This window comes from Stegodyphus dumicola, chromosome 3 (genome assembly GCF_044657685.1).
Source record: "Stegodyphus dumicola isolate Sdum_Otavi_A_Nest chromosome 3, ASM4465768v1".
Taxonomy (NCBI): Eukaryota; Metazoa; Arthropoda; class Arachnida; order Araneae; family Eresidae; genus Stegodyphus; species Stegodyphus dumicola.
The window spans coordinates 153,100,647-153,122,340 of record NC_140770.1 but is presented as its reverse complement, the minus strand read 5'-3'; the positions used below and the strand labels follow the sequence as shown (position 1 = coordinate 153,122,340).

The 21,694-nt window shown below is 34.1% G+C and overlaps 1 non-coding gene across 1 annotated transcript; it reads left to right on the top strand.

The window, feature by feature from the left end:
• Positions 1-18,942: 18,942 nt before the first annotated feature.
• On the top strand, positions 18,943-19,015 carry TRNAS-UGA (transfer RNA serine (anticodon UGA)). The gene has a single exon. It is a non-coding gene; the product is annotated as a tRNA-Ser (tRNA).
• Positions 19,016-21,694: the final 2,679 nt, after the last annotated feature.

Here is a 21,694-nt window from a genome sequence, read left to right as displayed (position 1 = left end):
ACTTCACCGAAAGCGCATAAACCACAATAGAATAAATGTATTCTTTAAAATCCACTCTTACCATAGCGACACTCTGGCGCTAGGTTCATTTAACAATATTATATTTCGTTCATATTATAACTCAGAATGCACAAAATTTATATCATTTAAAGAATTATCTAATCGTTGCCACATGTTCTATTCAAATACTATAATAAAGCTAGAACGATGTATAAAAGAAATTAAACAAATAAAACAAAAAAAGAAACAGTTTTTCACAGACGATTGAGTATTTCTCATTTAATTAATTCAGTTCTCGCTTCGCGACAAGGCAAAAATACATAAAAACTCAAAATATCTGTATTAAAAATTACGACGTAAATCTTAAACACTTATTTCCTCGAAAAAATTCCAGAAAGGATTAAGCATGATTTAATTGGCAATAATAAATGAAGGCGTTATCTTTGTTGTTGCGAAGCTTCGTTTCTCTAGATTGGCAACAAATCCACTAGTCTGCTGTTTCAAATGTAAACAATCAATGGCCGCCATAGAAAAAGGCTTAGCCGCACTTAAACAACTTTAAAATTGTTGATAATTCTAAACATATTGCATGCAGATTTACTAAAGGCATAAAAGCCTTAACCGGAAGATAAAAACAATATAATTCAATCATTTTTAAAGCAAAAAAATGTACAATTTACAAACATAAAAGAGTAAAGAAACTGAGATCACTGAGGCGGGTAACAGAGAGGATATATATATATATAAATATATTTATATACGTTTTTTACGGCCGATTGCAACCAAAATACGAGGTGCACATCTACATGTTATAGCAGTGCTATAACAGTCCTATAACAGCATAACCTCATACTACTACTTATACAGATATACTGAACAATTACTGTAAATACAGTAGCTCTATATCTTGATTACAATTCACTCTGTACTAATTAGCCATATTATAGCAAAATTAAGAAATAATATACAATGTTAATCAAACCATACACTTGGGTACCTGTATCAATAATGAATAACAGTGTATGGTTTGATTAACATTGTATATTATTTCTTAATTTTGCAATAATATGGCTAACTAGTACAGAGTGAATTGTAATCAAGATATAGAGCTACTGTATTTACAGTAATTGTTCAGTATATCTGTATAAGTAGTAGCATGAGGTTATGCGACTTTAATGCTTTTATATTTTGTAAATTTTGTACATATATATAATAGAATCACAATGTAATGTACCCAATGTAAAATGCAATTCTAGCCGAGTTTGTACTTTTGTAGCTTATAGTACTAGAGTGTAAAGTTTCGTAGGCATTGTATTGTACTCAAAATTGTGCGATAGAAAAATGATCTTCTATTATCGTATTATATTTATAACCAGGTTTACCATGTCTTGCATTTATATAGGATATTCTATGTCTTGCATTAATATATTCTTATATGTCTTGCACTTATATATGATATTGTTACAATGTATAATACTCAGTGTAAAATGTAGTGTGGTCTAGTGTAAAACATTGAAGTAGTATTGTAGTGTAAAGGAATTATAGCAACATTGCCCATGTTAAAGTAGTGTAGTATAGTTAGCAGCGTAGTAGTTAAAATAGAACTTGAGTTAACAACCAGGCAGTTATAGATACTAAAAACCTATGTAAAATAATGAGTGATTATGAAACCTAAGATTTTGAAATAATAAATGCTGTCGGATCAGCGAGTCATGATTAGACAGCATCTGCCAAATGGAAACAAATACCGTAAGGCTTATTATAGTTCATGGCGGCAGTCCACTTGAGCAGCGTTCAGCAGTCCTATATACTAAATTTCAACGTTCTGAGGCTACTCGTTTTTGAGTTATGCGAGATACGTACGTACGTACATACGTTCTTACAGACGCCACGAAAAATTCGCTGCAGAATTCATTTTAAAACAGTTTTATAATTTTTTGGAGGAAAGAAGCATTTTATTCTGTCCTTATGTACAAATATCACGCAAAAACATCATTAAATTGCATTCCATAGCGGTCAGAAAGGATATTTCGTTGAAATAAGCTGCCTGAAACTTTTCGCGATCACAATACTTCCTTTTTACTTCGTACAAGGAAGTAAAAAGGAGGAGAGGAGAGGAAATACGGTATTCCTTCATCATTTTATTTAATTAAATAAAGGGAGAAATATGCGAGGAAATACGGTACTCTATTTCGTCATTACATTTAGTTAAATAAAGGTCGAAATATACAATTAAATATGGTACTCCATCATCATTTCATTTGCTTAATAAAGGGCGAAATATGCGAGGAAATAAGGTATGTGTTCATCATTGCATTTAGCTAAATAAGGGGGGAAATAAGGTAGAAACTACGGTACTTCTTCATCATTTCATTTAGATAAATAAAGTTGGAAAATATTCAAGGAAATACGTTATTCGATGATCTTTCCATTTGGTTAAAAAAAAGGGATAAAAATACGCGAAGAAATACACTATTCGTTCATTATTTCATTTAGTTGACCAAAGGGGGAAAAACACGCGAGAAAATACGTTACTCATTTCATCGTTTCGTACCGCATTCATCACTAATAATATGATAGTCGTGAAAGAGTTCATTCTCGTTCATCATTCATTTCTTAACGTCGTAAGTGGGCTACGATTTCTTGTCCCAGCTTGTAGAAATACAGGAAAAAGTAGTCAACAAAGGTGCATTCACTAATTATTCTGTAGAGTCTGTAATATATGGCATTAAAAACATCCTTTATCAAGGAAAACAATGGTACTAATGTTTAAAGAAATTATCAGTTAAATAACATATTACATCAATTAGCTTCACTACATTCATCAGTTCATTATTTAATCGTAGTTCATAAATATAAATATTTAAGAAGCACTTTTTTTGCAACACCCTCTCGCTTCTGCATTTCATACTTATAATGCATCCATATTAAAAAGAAATTTTAAACATATGTAACAGCATGCAGGAAAATTTAAAAACATTTCAGTGCTTCTTAATAGGCAAAAAAATGCGTACTTTAAGAATGAAATATTTATTTTCGAAACGAAATGTCTAGGCTATATGCCAAGAGGTAAGAAATACCATTTCCAGATCGAGCGCTTTTCAGATATGATAGAATGACTTTTAAAAAGGAAAACATTTCCTGGTTTCTCTTCTCACCTTAAATATGATTTATACACTTCTCCGTACGTAATGAAAAATATATAGCATTTGTGAGTTTTCTTGGTCATACGAAATGTACTTTCCTGCAGCAGTGGTAACCAAATATGCTTCTCATCACGCTGCCGAATTTCCTGTCGAATCCGAGGCAGTTACGATTACGATAATAATCGCAATTTCGACCAAAATGGAAGTGGAGCTTTCAGAGGAGGGCAGAATTCAATATTCCGATTCCATTTCTTCGCAAATAAGAATGAAAAAATAGGAATTCCTTCCATTAAAAGAAAATTAAAATCCCAAATTCGGTTTGAAGCATACTTTTCAGAAATCGACCGCATTTCTTTCCTTGTTTATTTACGCGTTTATTTTAAGTTTTTTTATCCCCGATTCTTTAAGTATTGCTGCAAAGATTGATTAGCTTCAAAGTTGTCGATAGTTGACCTGACTGAATTAAATAAAAATTTCGAAATCCCGTGGTTCGACAGCAGCGTTTAAAGGAATATTACGTTTCGATTCTTTTTTAATTTTTATTTTTAACTGACGATCAAAAATTTCAAAGAAATACAGAATTATTAGTTGCTTCTGTCCCAAGATTTTCTAGAAAAGCTCGTATTATTCGTTGAAAAAGTATATTAACCAGAAGTCAGCTCAATGAATTTCAGAAAATGGTTCCCAAACTATTTATTTTTTATAATAGAATTTGAAAGGAAACTGAATTTTTAGGTGAATTATATGCTAAAAGGTCATTCATGTATCAAAAATAGAGAGAGGAATGTAATGCTGCTTTCTGCATGTACGTAAATTTGAGCAGTGAGCTTATTTTATACACATTTTGCATAGCTTTACATTTCATATTTATTACAAGTCTGGAAATTTAACTATAAATAAATGTTTCATCTCGCTATGATCTATTTTAAAACAAAGAACAGTGCAGGAAGGACATTTTTCGGTACATTTTAAAACATGGAATAAATAAAAATTAAAACATGCAAATTACAATAATATATAACTTTAAAGCTATTTCGTGTGTTTTAATAATAAAATTGTAAACGTTTATTATTAATTTGCAATAAAACTATATAAGAAACATTTAGCAAGTGCAACGCAATGTATCTGCAAGAAAGAGGAGGTTTCACTACGAATTCAGTAGCCAAAAACGAAAAAAGTACAAACATAAAATAAACGGAAATGATTTCACCTTATTTCTGCTATTTACATTCGAGCTCATTTTAGCTTTATCTACCTGTAATGTATCCCATCTTTCGAAATCCATGTCTTTTGTTAGCCTCTTCTCTTCGTTCCTCTGATATCCCTCTCTGCAACTGCCGTCAAGAATTATTCAGAAGAGGTGCCCCTGGGGCTAAAAGGCTATTTATCGAGTGAGACACGTCGCGTTGGCTCAATATCCATCAAATATTGTAATTTTGGGATTACTACATAGTCTTATTAGAATGCAGGTTTCTTCGAAAAATATGAAAATCAGTGAAGATGATGAAATGTGTTATTACAATGAAAATCTTCTGTTGATCTTAAACTATTGCAAGCAACTGTAACTGTCCGCAGAATTCATGTAACGATCGTTAGTACTTATCCTTCATTGTCTGTTTTCTTCAACATATTTTAAAACGTTGTTTGTCCTTATATATTTTTTCAACTACTGTTTTTCTAAATTTTTTTAAAATTTTTTCTTACTGTTGCCATATATCATTTCCTAAAATCTGTTTTGCTGTTGAAAACCGCTGAGTTGCGCGTTGAAAACCGCTGAGTTATAGATTCTCCCTCTGACCCGTAGGCCCTCTCGGCGAAGAGCCAGGGATATATTTCTTTGGTCTGCCTTGTCTCCGAAGAGGTGTTACAGTCCCATTGTCTCTTGAAACGGGCAATTCATAAGTACGTAAGGCCGAGCTGTGGTAAGTTCCAAGAACGACATCTGGCTTAGCTGAGTCAGTAATATCATACGTAGTGAATGAAGTATTGAAGATCCATAAAAAAGCTGCAGCACGTTTAGTTTCGATTTTTTTTTTTTTTTTTTTTTTTTTTTTTTTTTTTTTGTGATATGCTAATAGAATGTAGCGTGACCCATACTTTGTAACCTGATTTGTAAGAAGCTTTTTACCGTTGATGATCATAATATGTTTTTCGCATGTGTTGCTTCTGTTCGAAGTGGTCCTTAAGCTCTGCGGTTACACGGCATATTGTTTGATATATGGGGTTATCGTTGTCAATTAGTACTCGTAGGTCGTAGGTAACCTTATCCGTTTTTCTTATCTCTCTGCCAAATTGCACAGAATCACAAAGATTCCATTAAAACGGCTCAGAATGCTGATGATTCTTCACTGAATCGGCATGATTCATATAAAACTTCATAGAATTACGGTGATTCCACTCAAACCTCACTGAATCAGAATGAATCGCTTAACTGCATAGAACCAGGATGATTCTCCAAAACCTCACTGAGGGATGATTCGTCTAAAACTGCATAAAATCATAATGATTCCAGTCATACTTCATTGAATAGGGATGATTCATCCAGAATCAGAATGATTCTTCAAAACTTCACTAAACGGAATGATTCGCTCAAAACTGCTAATCGCACAAAATGAGGGTGATTCTCTACAAACTTCAAGGAATCGGGATGATTCATTTAACTGCGGAGAATCAATAAGATTCTATTTCTGTCAAGCATCACTTCTTGGTTTGACTAATGGGCCGTAGACTTGATTTCTGTGAAATGTTCGTCCATGCACGTTAAAGGGAACGTGTCTGCAATAGTAGGGGCATTTAGTTTGCGATAGACGACGCAAAGTCTCATGCTACTATTTGGTTTAGGTACCAGTATAACAGGACTAGCATATAGAGATTCGCATTCTTCAATTATACCATTATTTAGGAGAGAATGTAATTCTTTTTTCCGCAGTTCTCATTTTGCAATACTTATTACTTAAGGACGTTCTGCAGCTGACGGGCTATGTCCAGTATTAGTATGATGTTAGATATATGGGGTTGGGTCTCCCCCCCCCTAGTTCGAAGCTATTCTTGAATTCTTTCAGTAAGCGATTTAGTTGAGTACGCTGTTCTGTGTTTAGATGTTTAACTTTTTCACTTCGAAGATTCACTAAAGAGAAAGTTTCAAAACCTTTAATTGAATTGTAAGTTTCTTTTCTGAGAGTTGGAAACGGATGTAGAATTTTCAATCCTGTATAGCACCTTGTAGGAAGGCTACTGGACTTGAAGATTTTCACAGAAATTCGAAACACCTTTGAGGGTATCCAGAATAATCCCAGCAAACTAAAAAAAGTCAGTTCCTAACAATCTTCTATTTCCTTTTGCTTCAGGCAAAGCAATCAGTTCTATGGGTACCAGTTTACTTTCAATATTAAGATCCGAAACTGCAGTCAATGCAGCTACATTGCTCTGTGTTCCATCAGCGAGAGTCAAAGAAATGTGTTTGTGTTTAAACTTTACATTTTTACATTGCAGCATATGGTGTAACTTTTCTTTCGCAACAGAGTGTGATGCACCACATCAACACATACAGCAGCTTTCACACCACCGATTTTAAGGACAATTAAACAGAATGGAGATGTGGATTATTCAAATGTAAACAAATTAACATTATTTAAATACGCTTTTGCTTTTTCTTTATAATGTGAGCAACTTTGATTATATGTATCCAAGAGTTCCTCAACCATAACATTGGATTGTTCCTTTTTCTAGTGTTCTTGGAGAATACATTTCTTTTCATTCCACATGATTGTCTTCTCTAGATATCGCAGAACTTAAATTTTCTATCTGATTCGAAAACTCACTTCTAAAATTTTGTTTGTTAAATGGATTTTAATGTTTCCTTAATTCCTGATGAACACTCTCATAGGCATCCAACTTCTCTTCCAATTCCAGTGGCTGATTCCCTTTTGCCTACGGGTCCATGAAATGTTTTTTAAGATCTGAAGGTTTTGTTTTTATTTCTTAATTTGGTTGCTAATTATTAGGTTTTTAGGCTGTTCAAAATCTTAAATGTTAAGTTCTGTTACCCATCCTTGAAAATATGATGCTAGTTCAAAGTAAAAATCTCTCCAAGTTGTATCTGGGCTCTTCTTCTGTTGCAAAGAGAACCGTCTGAAAGAGTCAGCAGTTAATCTGTATCACTTCAGTAATATTTTCTTAATTTTGATGTAATCTTGAGATTCTTTTCGATCTTCTTTAGCAATAAATTGTGTTATTTCGGTTGGTAATCAATTCATCAGATAATAAATCCATTTTGATTCTAGGACACTTAAAATTTTTAACTGAGGTTCTAAAAGTTTTGAATAAAATCCAATTTTATCCTCTTTAGAATTAAATTTAGGGACAACTCTAGTAATATTTATTTTGGGTTGATCTATATCCTGACCTAACACTGTTTGAGAAATGCTATCTGCCTAAAGGAAGGGATTCTTTCGTGCAGACCTTTTTAAGGAAAATTGGTTCGTATTCACAATACACATGAGAAAACCACGAAACCCCCATACAGCCAGCCAAATTCGCCTGAAAGCGAAGTCTCTTTATTTTCTTAAGCATTTAGATATTTCATATAAATGCTACTGAAATTTAGTTTTTTAAAGTTCAAATTAGCTAACCACAGTATACTTTAATTAGCCTTTAAAATTTTTTATTAAGTAAAACACGACGCTTCTCATCATGCTCTACTTGTCTTTAATTAGATTTTATCTTACTTTATCCTTTACTTTACACTTGCTATGTTACTGCCTGACAGCATCCTTGTACTTATTGTAGGAATATTTGGAAAGCTCATTAAAACTTTGTGTTCTGATTGTATTTAGGAACAGAACGAAGTATGTATGAAAGCAAAATTTTTTTAAGAAGTTTCTTCGAAAGCTAAATATGATTCCTTTAAAATAAAGTAGATGAAGTCCTTCCTTGAAGTTTACATAATATTGCAAATATTCATAGCTATCGACCGGATTAAATTGAATATATGTTATATTATATAGAAATATAATTAAAAAATGAAACTTTATGTTATTCAAAATCGTGCTTATTGCTTTGAATTCACTCAGTTTATTAAGGAATAATAATTTGAAAGCTGAGTTTACGATGTTATGCCACATAGAATGACAATGCTTTGGAAACCAGCTATTTGCACAGCACATGTAAAATAAATTAATGATCATACACTTTGTGCAATAATAACACTTTCCAGCCACATAGATTGTAAATGTATGGCCGTTTAACATAATGCGATTAAAGATCCAAAAATTTTGAAAAATTCTGCTTTAGATGCTTTTAAAGTCAAAAGCATATTACTTAACAAAATCCTGCATCAGAAGTAAAACTTTGTTAATTTGTTTCGTTATTGTTATTCTTTCTCTTTTATAAATTTATAATTTTTCTCTTGATCTCAAAAAAAAATTTTGGTAGTTCATTTAAAATAACTGTTTATTTGCTTTTCCCTTTGCCACATTCTAGGAACTGAGAACATTTCTTATACGTACTTTCACGATTTAATAGAGTTCTTAATAGATTTAATGGAGTCATGTTCTCTAGTTCAGAAGACCAAAGATCTCGTTTTCGATTCCATGCAAGAGTACAGCTGCTTTTAAGATTTCTCATTCCTAAGTTCATTGAATCTCTATAGCAGGCTAATTTCCTGCATCCGTTTCAGCTTACGTGAAAAAGAATGAAAAAATTGCAGACATCTGACTCTTGTGGTGCAACAGTCAGCGTATCACTCAAGTACACTGGTGTGCAAAACTTAAGCAATAATGTAAATTTTAATCAGATAACCATAAAATTGAAAAAAGGGGTTGTTTCGATCAGTACAATGAATACGCAATTCAGTAGAAAGATCATGCGTATGCAAATGTTAGGAACAAAACGTCACAGGCGACGTGAGTGTACACAAAACACGTGCAGTCGGCGCTCTCAACTCAAGACTACAATAAAAGTAAGGACGGAGACGCAATTAAAGCAAGTTCAAATGAGTTCTTTCGTGAAATATGGCTAGAAGAAATCATCTGGATGACTTCGCACGTGGAAGAATGATCGGAAAGCTGGAGAAGGAGCCTATTGTCACCAGTGTAGCTCAAGAGTTCGGAATCAACAAAAGTGTCGTTTTGCGCACTTGGAAAGCCTTGCAAACAATAGGTACAGTTTTTAGAAAGGTTGGTGGTTGCCCCCGCAGGAAAGCAACTGCTGTGGATGACCAATATATCATTCTGAAGGCAAAAAGAGCCCGAAAATAGTCAGCAAGCGCCATAGCTCAACAAGTGTGTACAGCAACGGGGCGACAAGTGTCGGGGTTAACTGTGTCCAGACGTCTCCGTATCCAGACGCAGAAGGTAGCCTTTTGCAGAAGGTCTGCTGTTTTGAACGCTGCATTAGTTTGAAAGTTGGCCATCGGCGCCACCGTTTAGAGTGATGCAAGGAGCACAAACTTGCGCCACCGTTTAGAGTGATGCAAGGAGCACAAACATGGACATCTCATCAATGGAGTTCTGTGCTCTTTACGAATGAGAGTCGTTTCAGAGCTACAAGAGATTCTCAACTCCAGTTGATTTGGAGAGAGGTCGGGACACAGTTTCATCCCAGAAACATCACGGAAAGAGACCGTTACGCTGTCCTGGAGTTCTCGTCTGGAGAAGCATTATGCTGCACGGGCGGACAGAGCTCCACGTTTTCGACAGAGGTTCTGTAACCGGAGATCGCTATTGTCAGGAGGTAATCCTTCCCCATGTGCGTCTGTTCCGAGGTGCCATTGGAGCAGATTTCGTTTTTATGGATAACAATACACGGTCACACCGAACTCCTGTTTTTCAGAAGCTACTGGAAAGTGAAGATATCACTGGAATGGATTGGCTACCGTACTCCCCTGATTTAAATCCCATATAACATGTGTGGGATGCTTTAGGGAGACGCCTTGCGGCACGATTACATCCTCCGGGGACACCCAACAACTGAACAGACGCTGATTGAGGAATGGACACTCTTACCTCATGATTTGTTGGACAATATGGTGCTGGGTATGAAGCGACGGTGCAAATCAATCATTGGCAGTAACAGGAGGGCATATCCCATACTAAGGAACATCTGCTTGCTGTTCTTCCTCTTGTGCACACAATCATGTGTAACGATACTATGAGTTCAATAAAGCCGTTTTTTTTTTTTTTTTTTTTTTTTTTTGTTTGTTTGATTTCATACTGTATGCATTGTATTCATTTTTGCGCTACTATTCTTTTGTCATCGTTTAAATACAAAATGCTGTCTCTCATTTCTGAATTTCATGTGTCTCAGATGATTATTTGTGGAGTTATGGCCAAAAGAACACCTGTTGCTTAAGTTTTGCACACCAGTGTACCAGAAGTCATTCCTAGGCAAAGAAACAACGATGCTCTTTACTCCATAAACTTCTAATCTCTGTATGATATTGACTGGGAATTATTTACACGTTATCTTAAATTGTTGATGGAAACAGAATGAGAACAGTGGAAGCTCTCGGCATGTCTTAGAATCTCATTTCTTAGAGGTTGTAAAAGACCGGTTTATGAACTCGGATAATTTGGAAGAAGGCACAGCTCGTGCTTAAAAACTAGCCAGCATTTATGGCGTAATTAAAAAAATAACGAACTGAGCTTTTAACTAAATAAATTTGTAGTTACACCAAAGTCTTCACAGATAGAAAACGCGCAAATTGGCTCAGATCTAAATCGGCTTGAATGGAGAGAATAACGCGACACCGCAGATAAACTGCTGTCAAGGAACTCTACTAGTAAAGTGCTCTTAGTAGGCGAAACACGCTCTGATTCGGCCCTCTAAAACCATCCTTTAAATACACTTTTCTTTCTACCCCTTTTGAATATACACGAGCTAGAAATTTAGATTCTGGCAGGAAAATGAAAAACGAAAAGGACAGTAAAGCCCATTAACATAAAATAGCTTGTTAATTAAACCTTATAGTATCATTGTGGTCATGGAATTTCGTCATCGATTTTTAACCTACTTCCTGTTATCAAGTACGATACTTCCTCGAGAGTACTTGAAGTTTGAATTTTCTGCACACGCTGTTGGCCGATACAATATAATATGATAAAGTGGGGTTTTTCCCCCCCCCAAGATTCGGTTTAGATTTCTTTTTATTTAATAATAAACTATTTTTCGCACGTATCTTCTTTTAATGAGCAAACCATAAAGGTCAGAATTTTAGTGTTTGCACAATGGAATAGAAAGGGAAAAAAATCTTTTAAATGAAATTTTTATAAAAAGTGTAACATACTTTCTCAGTTTTTGACGCATTTTCAAAAATCGGGCGAATTGATCGATTGTCTGATGTAACAAAGTTGTTGGAAGTAAAGGAGTGATTTTTCATTATTGAAAAACAATTTTTCAACTCAAAAATTTAATTAATAATGTGTCATTGCGACTATAAAATTGAAAATAAAATAAGGTAAAATAGTATTTTGTAAAATCGCTATTTATTTAAAACTCATAAAATAATTAAATTTGTCATGCATATCATTCGTGGAAACAAGAGATTAAATTATTCTGTTTATAAAACTCATCTACAAATTTATATCACGAATAATAAAAGCGTGGGTTCCGAACTTGGAAAAATGTCCGATTGGCAAATTTCAAATCTCTGCGAGATTTCTTCCGTTTCCTTGTATTCAAAAATATTCTAAACGATTTTATCATCCTCTCAAGGTACTCCATTAAAATTGGGGGCGGAATTGAGCTAAATCATACTGTCTTTTGTGAGGTGCTCAAGGCTGTTGTCGACAGGCGTAAACGTGTGCTCCTTGCCACGAGGAATTTCGTGGGCTTGGGCTGATCTATAGGTCAGACAGGTGAGCATTAGCAACAGCACGATTTTGTCATGGCGTTTGAACTAAAAGGTGATAGAAGATAATTCCTCGCCACATCCAGTCGAATTCTTAAATAATAACTGGGAACTGTTAATAATTTTTGCTACTTCTTTTGATTTTTCAGTACTCTACGTATTTAATGTATGCTTTGTATATTTTTTATCCTAGATTTCACTGCAAGATTATTTTTAATCATTATTCAAGACTTTTGTACTTGTAAAATTTTTTTCACCTATGATCTCTGTTCTTAGTGTCTCCTCCACATCACGTCACTGCCTTCCAGTGACATGGATTATCTTGCCATAATTGTTTGCCATAAATTGCTTTTATTTTCAAAGAACCCCATCTGTCTCACGGAATTTACGTTTTTCTCACCGAAGGTTATAACATATGAAATATGGAAGCAAAAGCTTAGACCGTAGACTTCTGCTATGAAGGAAGATCCACGATCCAAAGTTTTGGCGACTGGATCCCGAATCCCCAATTCGCCTTTAAGCGGGGGAGAATGTAAAAGTGTTTTCACTCTTTACTGCATGCTTTTGTCTGCCGGCTGGCAAACAGAAGACCCAGAGTTGGAGTCTTATCCAGGACATTGCATATTGTTACGAAATGTACAGGCGCGGTAAGATAGCTTTCCGGCAAAGCAGTTTTAGGGTTGCCATAAAATGACAAGGGAAAGCAGGGTTGCCACATTTGGTGAGAAGTCGCCCATTTAGCGACAAAATTGGCGATATACTATGGACGGTTGGAGAACCTTCTGGAACGAATTCTTATCGGTTTAGCCCAGAATGTTCTCGAACACCAGTCAAAAGCTATATAAACCCTGCTGGTACGCGGAGAGTTAGTATCGAGAGTGTGTCGAGTCTCATCGAGTGTATGTGTGCCTCGCATAGAGTGCGAGTTAGTATCGAGTTGGTGTCTCGTCTAGCGAGTCAATCCCTGCGAAGTCGATCGAGTTGACAGCCGGGCAGCGAGTACCGAGTACCGAGTGGGTCGTCGAGTGCATCGAAAGAGTCTCGTAGTGTATCGCAGTTAGTGCATCGTCGTGAGAGCGCGTTGAGCTCCGGGAACGACTGAACCGAAGAGTCAGGAGCTGTGCTCGTGTGTCGTCGAGTGCATTGCGAGTTGCAGCGTGGAGAGTCTCGAGAGTACTTGAAGATCCGAGAACGACCAAGCAGAGTCGGGAGCTGTACTCCAGAAAGCAGAGTAGGGTGCTTTGCAGGAAGCTGTCTCCACCGTGATAGCCTGATAACCTGAAGGCCGTGTCGCTGATCGTGTCTGCGTGTTTATAGTAGTTCACCGACGACTGTAAAACGTGTTTTGGAGCTGTCCTGACAATTACTAGCAACTAAAGTGTGTTTCGATACTCCATCAAGCGTCGTCGTTTTTCACTCCAAATCCATACAAACTCCGTACGAACGTGAAGGAAGAAAATAACGCAACAACAGGTGCCAGAGAAGAAAAGAAAAACGTAACAATATTTTTACAACTCTTGCTCCAAAATGAAATGTCTAATGCTCTCTACAGCGGTAAAATAAATATTATACTTTCTTCATTAAACAAATTATAAGATCAATCCTGAGTTTATCAACAGATTAAAAATTACTTTCGCTCTGCTCCAAATGATAATAATAATAATAATGCGCCAGTTATATATCTCCCGTTTGGTTGGGGCTATCCACGAAATTTAACTTGCTTTTTTCGTGTCTCGAAAGAGCGGTTTAAAGTATACATTATATTTACATATAGCATTGTTCTAACATTGGCATTTGGCACAAAATCGGACTATTTCAACTTTTTCTAAAATGATATACCGATTTTTGTCCATATTTCAATTCTAAGACTCAAATTATGCCAAAGTACTAAGTTTTGTAAAAATTACGCGAGTAGCTTAAAAAAAATAGCTGCCAAAATTTTAGCTTTTCATTAATTGAATTGGATATCTATTTATGAATATCTCTTTTTTTATTCAATTCACTTGATTCCTTCTTTTACAGTTCGAAATTTACGTTTAATCCAAATAACATTTGCAGCTATTTTCTGATTTATTTTTTTAATTTGTATTTTCTTCGTAATTTTTATTAAATCTTTCGAAAACCTTTTTGAATTATGAAATTTTTACCATCACTGAAAATAGTTGTATAATAGATAAAATAGAGTGCCTTGAAAGCTAGAATATTGAGAAACTATGTAGGTACTATTCACTGGGTTCTTGTTGCGTAAGTAACAACTTCAAAGAAGGGCTAAAATACCCTTCTATTTTAACTCAAAATTTGATGTACATACGAGCCCTTACAAGGGCCTCTACTTGGGCTTTAATACAAAATATAAAATATAGGACTAATTAATACTAAATAATATTAATCATCCGAAGCTGAACAGAATGAAACACGCGTAGTTGGCCCTTAATTAAGGTTCACAGACGTATACTAGTAGGCACATATTAAGGACGGCTGGACAACAGCAGGCTTTAACTAATAGCAACAACGTGGCCGAAAGGCAGACCACGCTGTCCTATTCAAGTAACTCAGACTTCAGCTTAAATATTATTTTCTACCTTATTTGCATATACGTAATACTGAAAACTCATTCTGGTAGGAAAACACAGGTTGAGAAGGTAAAATAAAGCTTGTTCAAAACTAAAAATAATTACTAAAAAAAAAAAAAAGAAAGAAAGAAAAGAAAATCTGAAAGGTTTCAGATTTAAATTACGTCCAAAGAAGTGTTTTTTTTTAACAATTTTTGCGTGTTACCTTTATTTAGTAAACATCATGTTCTTCGCATTTAAACCATAAAATTCAGTTCAAGAGTAATATCGCGTAATAAATTTAAATTGAGCATATCTTTAGAATTTCCGATACACAGACTCGCGCGCTGAAGATTAAAAATGTTTTTTCTTTACGACATTGCCATAGCTCGCTTTGAAATCCTTGAGTTTGTTAGTCAAAAATTCATTAAAGTTTTACAAAGTATGAAATCGATAATAAAACAAATTCCAGATTTTAAAGTTAGGCTTCCAGATGCCCATATTCGCAGTAGGATTACAACATTCAAAATTGGATAGCTCTAGGTACCGTAGTTTTATCACAATGCGAGAAACATATATACATTTATGCAGATTCTACATTATTTATTTTTTTCAAATATAATACAAGGCGAAAATATTTGGTGGCAAAGTGAAACGGACATTCAGAGTGATTCGACCCAAAATCGCAAAACGAAAACAACAGTCGCTCAGAGACAAAGCCCGCTTTGGACTAACAAAGTAAAAAACACCCTACAGTTGTACTTCTAAGGCATACTTGCAAACGTTTAGAGTTTTTATTCAATATTTCCTAAGGTATACCTAAATTTATATATTGATGCGTTTTGAAATTTGGAATATTTGTTGTAAGCAATAAGAACATCGAACGTGGTTTGCGCTCTTTGTTAAAATTATTTGAAAGAATGAAGGATGCATTTTTTTACTTCCTTGTACGAAGTAAAAAGGAAGTATTGTAATAGCGAAAAGTTTCAGGCAACATATTTCAACGAAAATATCCATTTTGACCGCTATCGAATGCAATTTAACGATGTTTTTGCGTGATATCTGTGCGTAAGGACAGAATAAAAGACACCTTTCCTCCAAAAAAATTATAAAACTGCTTTAAAATTAATTCTGAAGAGAAATTTTCGTGGCGTCTGTACGAACGCTTGTACGTACGTACGTATCTCGCATAACTCAAAAACGAGTAGCCTCAGAGCGTTGAAATTTTGTATATAGGACTGCTATAACATGTAGATGTACACCTCATATTTTGGTTGTAATCGGCCGCACCAAACGTATATAAATATATTTATATATATATCCACTCTGTTACCCGGCTCAGTGATCTGAGTATCTTTACTCTTATATGTTTGTAAATTGTACATTGTTTGCTTTAAAAATGATTGAATTATGTTGTTTTTATCTTCCGGTTAAAGTTTTTATGCCTTTTGTAATTCTGGAAGCAATATTTGTACAATTATCAACAATTTAAAAGCTGTTTAAGTGCGGTTAAGTTTTAAATAACATGGCCGACATATTTTTTTTACATTTGAAACAGCAGAATTGTAGATTTGTTGCCAATCTAGAGACTAAGCTTCGCAACACAAAAATAACGCTTTCATTTGTTATTGCGAATTAAATCATATTTAATCCTTTCTGGAATTTTTTCGAGAAAATAAGTGTTTAAGATTTAGTTCGTAATTTTTAATGCAGATATTTTGAGTTTTTATGTATTTTTGCCTTGTCGCGAAGTGAGAGCTGAATTAATTGAATGAGAAATACTAAATCGTTTGTGAAAAACTGTTTCTTTTCTGTTTTGTTTGCTTAATTTCTTTCATACATCGTTTTAGCTTTATTATAGTAATTGAATAGAACATGGGGCAACGATAATTCTTCAAATGATATAAATTTTGTGTATTCAGAGTGTCGTTATAGTAAACAAATATAGTAAATTTTAAAGAGTGGTTTTATTCTATTGTGGTGTATGCGCTGTCGACGAAGTAGATTTAATTCAATCCAATCAATTTAAATGAAATTCAAGAATAAACGCGTATAATTTAATATTCCGTACAAGGAAGTCATGTGGTGTACACATCAGATTTTTTCTTCTAGTGCACAAAGAAAGGAAAACGAAAATACGTTATCATAAATTAAGAATTTAGCCTAGTGTCGCAAACTGAAAAAAGTGCACTAAGATAATTTTTTTAATTTCTCATTAACTTTCTTACCAAGTTTTACAAAATTTAATATTTTGGCATAATTTCGAGAGATTTAACTTTAGGGAGGACATGTATGGGATCGGTTCTTAAGACAATAAAGCATAGCTTTGTCTATATACTCTGGGCTACGAGTTAGCAACAGAATAAAAATAATAGACTTTTCGGGAAAGAATGTTACCCATACCATCAAATCCACCAATAATTTAATTATTTTCTCTTATAAAAAGAAGTTAACTTCTGCCATTACTCAAGTCTCATACATTTGCATCTTATATTTAATTTCAGAATATTATTGATTACAATGTGAATATATATTTTGAAAGAAATAAGGACAAATTTTATAAATGCATCCTCATTGGATGGCTGAGTGCCATAAAACGCTAAAATATTTTATTCCATTCGAAAATCTCTTAAATTCAGTCTGGTGGTCAATAAGTATTACAAACAGTGAGTAGATTTTTCAGAAGTATACTGCTATATAAAAATATCCGCAGAATGATAACAGATCTTATAAACAAAAACCAGACATTTCTCCTTCCTGTTTTTCTCTTGAGACGAAATTCGTAGAGAATAAATCTAATAAATGATAAGAAGATTATTCCTCTAATGCACCGAGGAAAAACCATATACTTTAGCTTAAGTTCTGCAAAGGATTTAAATCGAGAGGTAATCGGTTGCCTCAAAACTGAAACGAAATGATAGGTAAAAGATTAAAAGATGGTATTATTGCTAGCATTATTTGAAGTCTATGAAATGCAGTTTTTCACTCAGTTATTGAAAACTGATGCTAATCAAACTTTTACATAAAAATATCTCTTAAATGTTTAACTTCTTCTTACGTAACTTGATTGGAAAAGCAGAATTCATATTTATAAATTAATATTGAATTAAAAAATTCATATATTAAAGGCAATAAAAAAGTGTCTTGCAAAATTTTGACATGGAACATAATGTACTTAAATAATAAAATTAATCGTTATAATTGTAATTTTCTGTTATAATTGTGTTAGCTCAGTATTTAGTAAGTAGATTTTTATTCAGAGTTAAATTCCAAATAACAATTTTTAACGTGTTATCCAAACTGTTAAATAAAATGTAATAATTGTAAGAAAATATTGTAATGGCACCTAATGTAATAAAATGTATAGCTAAATATAATTTACTTTTTAGTTACCGTACATTCCAGCATATAACGCGCACCTGTAATTTCAAACTAGGTTCATTAATTTTTAGGTATATTCGCCGTATAATGCCCACCGTTTCCTTTACGAAGAAACCTGAAAAATACGTGTGTGATGCTCTTATCTTTTGAAGTCATGCATTCGAAGATTTGTCCCAGGTGTTCGAAAATTGATATCCTGAACTGACAAGTAATAAAAGAATAATATATGGGGAAGTATTTGAGGGAGTAAATAATTCTGCAAAGAGGGTGGGTTGTAGCAAATGCAGGTGTGCACAATAATGTTGTTTTAGGTTTTGAGAAAAGGGGGACAGAATATGGAGTAAGAATGCCCTTCCGACCCGAATGAAATCGTCGAATTAAGAGTCAGATGTTTTCTCTTTATATAGTCATTTGAAGCTGTGATTTTGAAGTGAACATCAAAGGCTCTGGTAAATCGCATTTCCTTTAGTTGCAGTAAAGTTGATCTAGTGCTCCTTTTAGTAGTTAATATGGCTCCTGTCGAACGAAACAACACAGTGTTAGTTTCAGATGTAAAGCCACTCAGTTTGCGAAAGAAAATGGAAATCGTGCTGGAGCAAGCATGTTTGTGTTGGTGAAAAATGAACGTTTATGATTATTTATTTATGGATCAGAGTAACAATGATGGTGAAGATAAAACAGAATTGGATGATGTACCCGAAGATATAAAAGAAGAGAACAGGACGAAAGTTTCTTGAAATTTTTTAAGTTATATCATTTCTTTTAAATAAACAGCATTTAAATACATATAAAAATCTAATTTTTGTATGCTTAATTGTTTCCTTATTTTTAATCTATTCTGTTTTATGTCTATCCTTCTCGTAAATTTCCATCTCATTTTTTGTATTAAAAGTATGCGGTATGCGCTGGAATGTACAGTAACTGGAAAGCAATAAATATAGCTATTTAGATGGAAATGATAGCGAAAATTTCATAGCATTGTTTTGATGTAATAACCTTATAAGATATTTCTCCCGCTTTCGTGGTGTAGTGGTCAGCACACTCGACGTGAATTCGAGAGGTCCGTGGTTCGAGTCCCGGTGAGGGCATTGCTCATTTTTCCCATCTCTTGCTTCCAAAAGAAATCCTCATAGCTCTACAGTGGCACCCGAATTAAAAGGCGGTGAATGATGTTTCTTCACCACCAGGATTTGGAGACTGGGTCCTGTATAAACCCCAGTCGCCCTTTAAAAGAAGTAGTTTATAAGGTATTTCTCCCGCTTTCATAGCATGCCTACGTGGTGTAGTGTCAGCACTCTCGACGCAAACTCGACAGGTCCATGATTCGAGTCTTGGCGAGAGCACAGCTCATTTTTCTATCTACTTCTTCCAAAAAAAATTTTTAATAGCTCTACACCCAAATAGAGAAAAATAATAATTGCTTATTCGTTGCACTGCATAACCAGTAAATCAAGTTGCATACTGCAATGTAATATTTATTCTTATTTGTAGCTACTTAGTATGACCATTACGGCCGAAACTGAGCTGCCTTCATAATAGCATTACAACATAGTTCTCAGTTTTCATAAGTTTTTATAAGATAGTTCTTAAAGTCCTGCAGAAATATATAATACTATAAAAGGATTAGAAGCCAAATGACTATCCTTAACTGTTCCTTTCTAATCTGTTCTTTCCGCATCATCTCGTTTCGTATCAAACCTATTCCTTCCACATCATCTCGTTTCGTATCAAACCTGTTCCTTCCGCATCATCTCGTTTCGTATCAAACCTGTTCCTTCCGCATCATCTCAAAAATTCTTTAACTTAATTGTTCCTTTATAAACTCTTCCTTTCGCATCATCTCGTTTTGTATCAAACCTGTTCCTTCCGCATCCTCTCAAAAATTCTTTAACTTAACTGTTCCTTTCTAACTTGTTCCTTTCGCATCATCCCGTTTCGTATCATACCTGTTCCGTCCGCATCATCTCAAAAATTCTTTAACTTTAACTGTTCCTTTCTAACTTGTTCCTTCCGCATCATCTCGTTTCGTATCAAATCTGTTCCTTCCGCATCATCTCGTTTCGTATCAAACCTGTTCCTTCCGCATCATCTCGTTTCGTATCAAACTTGTTCCTTCCGCATCATCTCGTTTCGTATCAAACCTGTTCCTTCCGCATCATCTCGTTTCGTATCAAATCTGTTTCTTCCGCATCATCTCAAAAATTCTTTAACTTAATTGTTCCTTTCTAACCTGTTCCTTTCGCATTATTATCGTTTCGTATCAAACCTGTTCCTTCCGCATCATCTCAAAAATTCTTTAACTTAACTGTTCCTTTCTAACCTGTTCCTTGGCATCTAACCTGTTCATATCGCCTGATTTCAATATACCTTGCATTTAGCGCTTGAAGGAGGACATCCCAATGAAGTAATATCTTGGTTGAAGAGTAAATGGTTATTTATTAACCAGAAAACAATGTTCTTGGGCAAAAACTAAATAGTCTTAAAACCTCATTCTTACATCGAACAGCAATCTGAGAAAGCTTTAAAATAGCACTCTTAGTCACTCCGTGTAAATTTATCCATCGAAAAAAAGTACAAATATTTGACAAATATATCAACTTCGTTGCCTGCAATAAAGGAAAAACAAATCTCGATTTTTTTTTCCTGCTAAACGAGGCGGAAGTGAAGGAACTGTGCGTTCCTTGCCTAATTCGCCTTACGCCTGGGAAAAGCTGGTCAAACCTCTTGTTTTGTACAAAAACACACTGCTTCGATCTCGATTAAATATCGAATTTCATAGTACAGCTGGGTATAGTGACATTAATGGAATCAAGCTGGCTATGAATAACACTTGAGCTTCTAAAAGCATGAAATGGCATGCTAGTTTTCGCTTGCTTGCGAATTCTATAGATAAAATTGATATCTGTATGTTCCATACATAGTTGCTTGTATAAGACTTGTATAAGAAATATTCGACCTTGGGTTCACCAAATTTTCTCAAACTCTGCATGTTTGAACTGATTGTCTTCGAAAACTCTTAGCATACCTTTTCAGAAATAAGAAAAAATCTGAGCCTAGAATTCTAAGTAGCATTAGTGTTATTTAAAATCATTCGCTTGCTGCAAGTGCTGATAGCCTAATTACAAACGTATAGAACTTGTGGTAGACATTCGGGGTTCGAGATTAATTACAAAGAGAACGATTTTTTGTTTATGTTATCTTAATTTTCGAAAAGAAAAAAATCAAACGTATTAAGAGATTAATGCCAAATAAATGCAATGTAAAAATGTTAGTTAGGAAAAACATTTTATTTTCTTAATCCCTTTCTTTCAGAACTTGAATGAATAATAGTTGATTATAATTCAAATTTTTTGAAGCAGGTTTTCTTTAAAATATCAAGTAAAAAAACACGTCAGTTATTCTCAAAATATCATCCGAGTATTAGATAATAACCTTCTCTATAATATTTCCCCATTTTTGTCATTTCATGTAATATTTCATATTCCTGATGCATAGTTAAGTTTTATTTTTTTCAATTTTTTCTCACATTTCTCACATTATTATATCTATGTTCAGTTTTCTTAGTATCATGGTTTACAAACTCTTCTCTTGCCTCTTTATTTTTAATGTTTTGTGTATTAATTTGATTTATTAAATATCATGTTCTTCGTACATACGTCATATAAAATTCAATTCGACAGTAATATCACCTAATATTTAAAAACAATATATCTTTAGAATTTCCGATAGATAATTTCGCACCCTGGAGATGAAAATGATTTACTTCG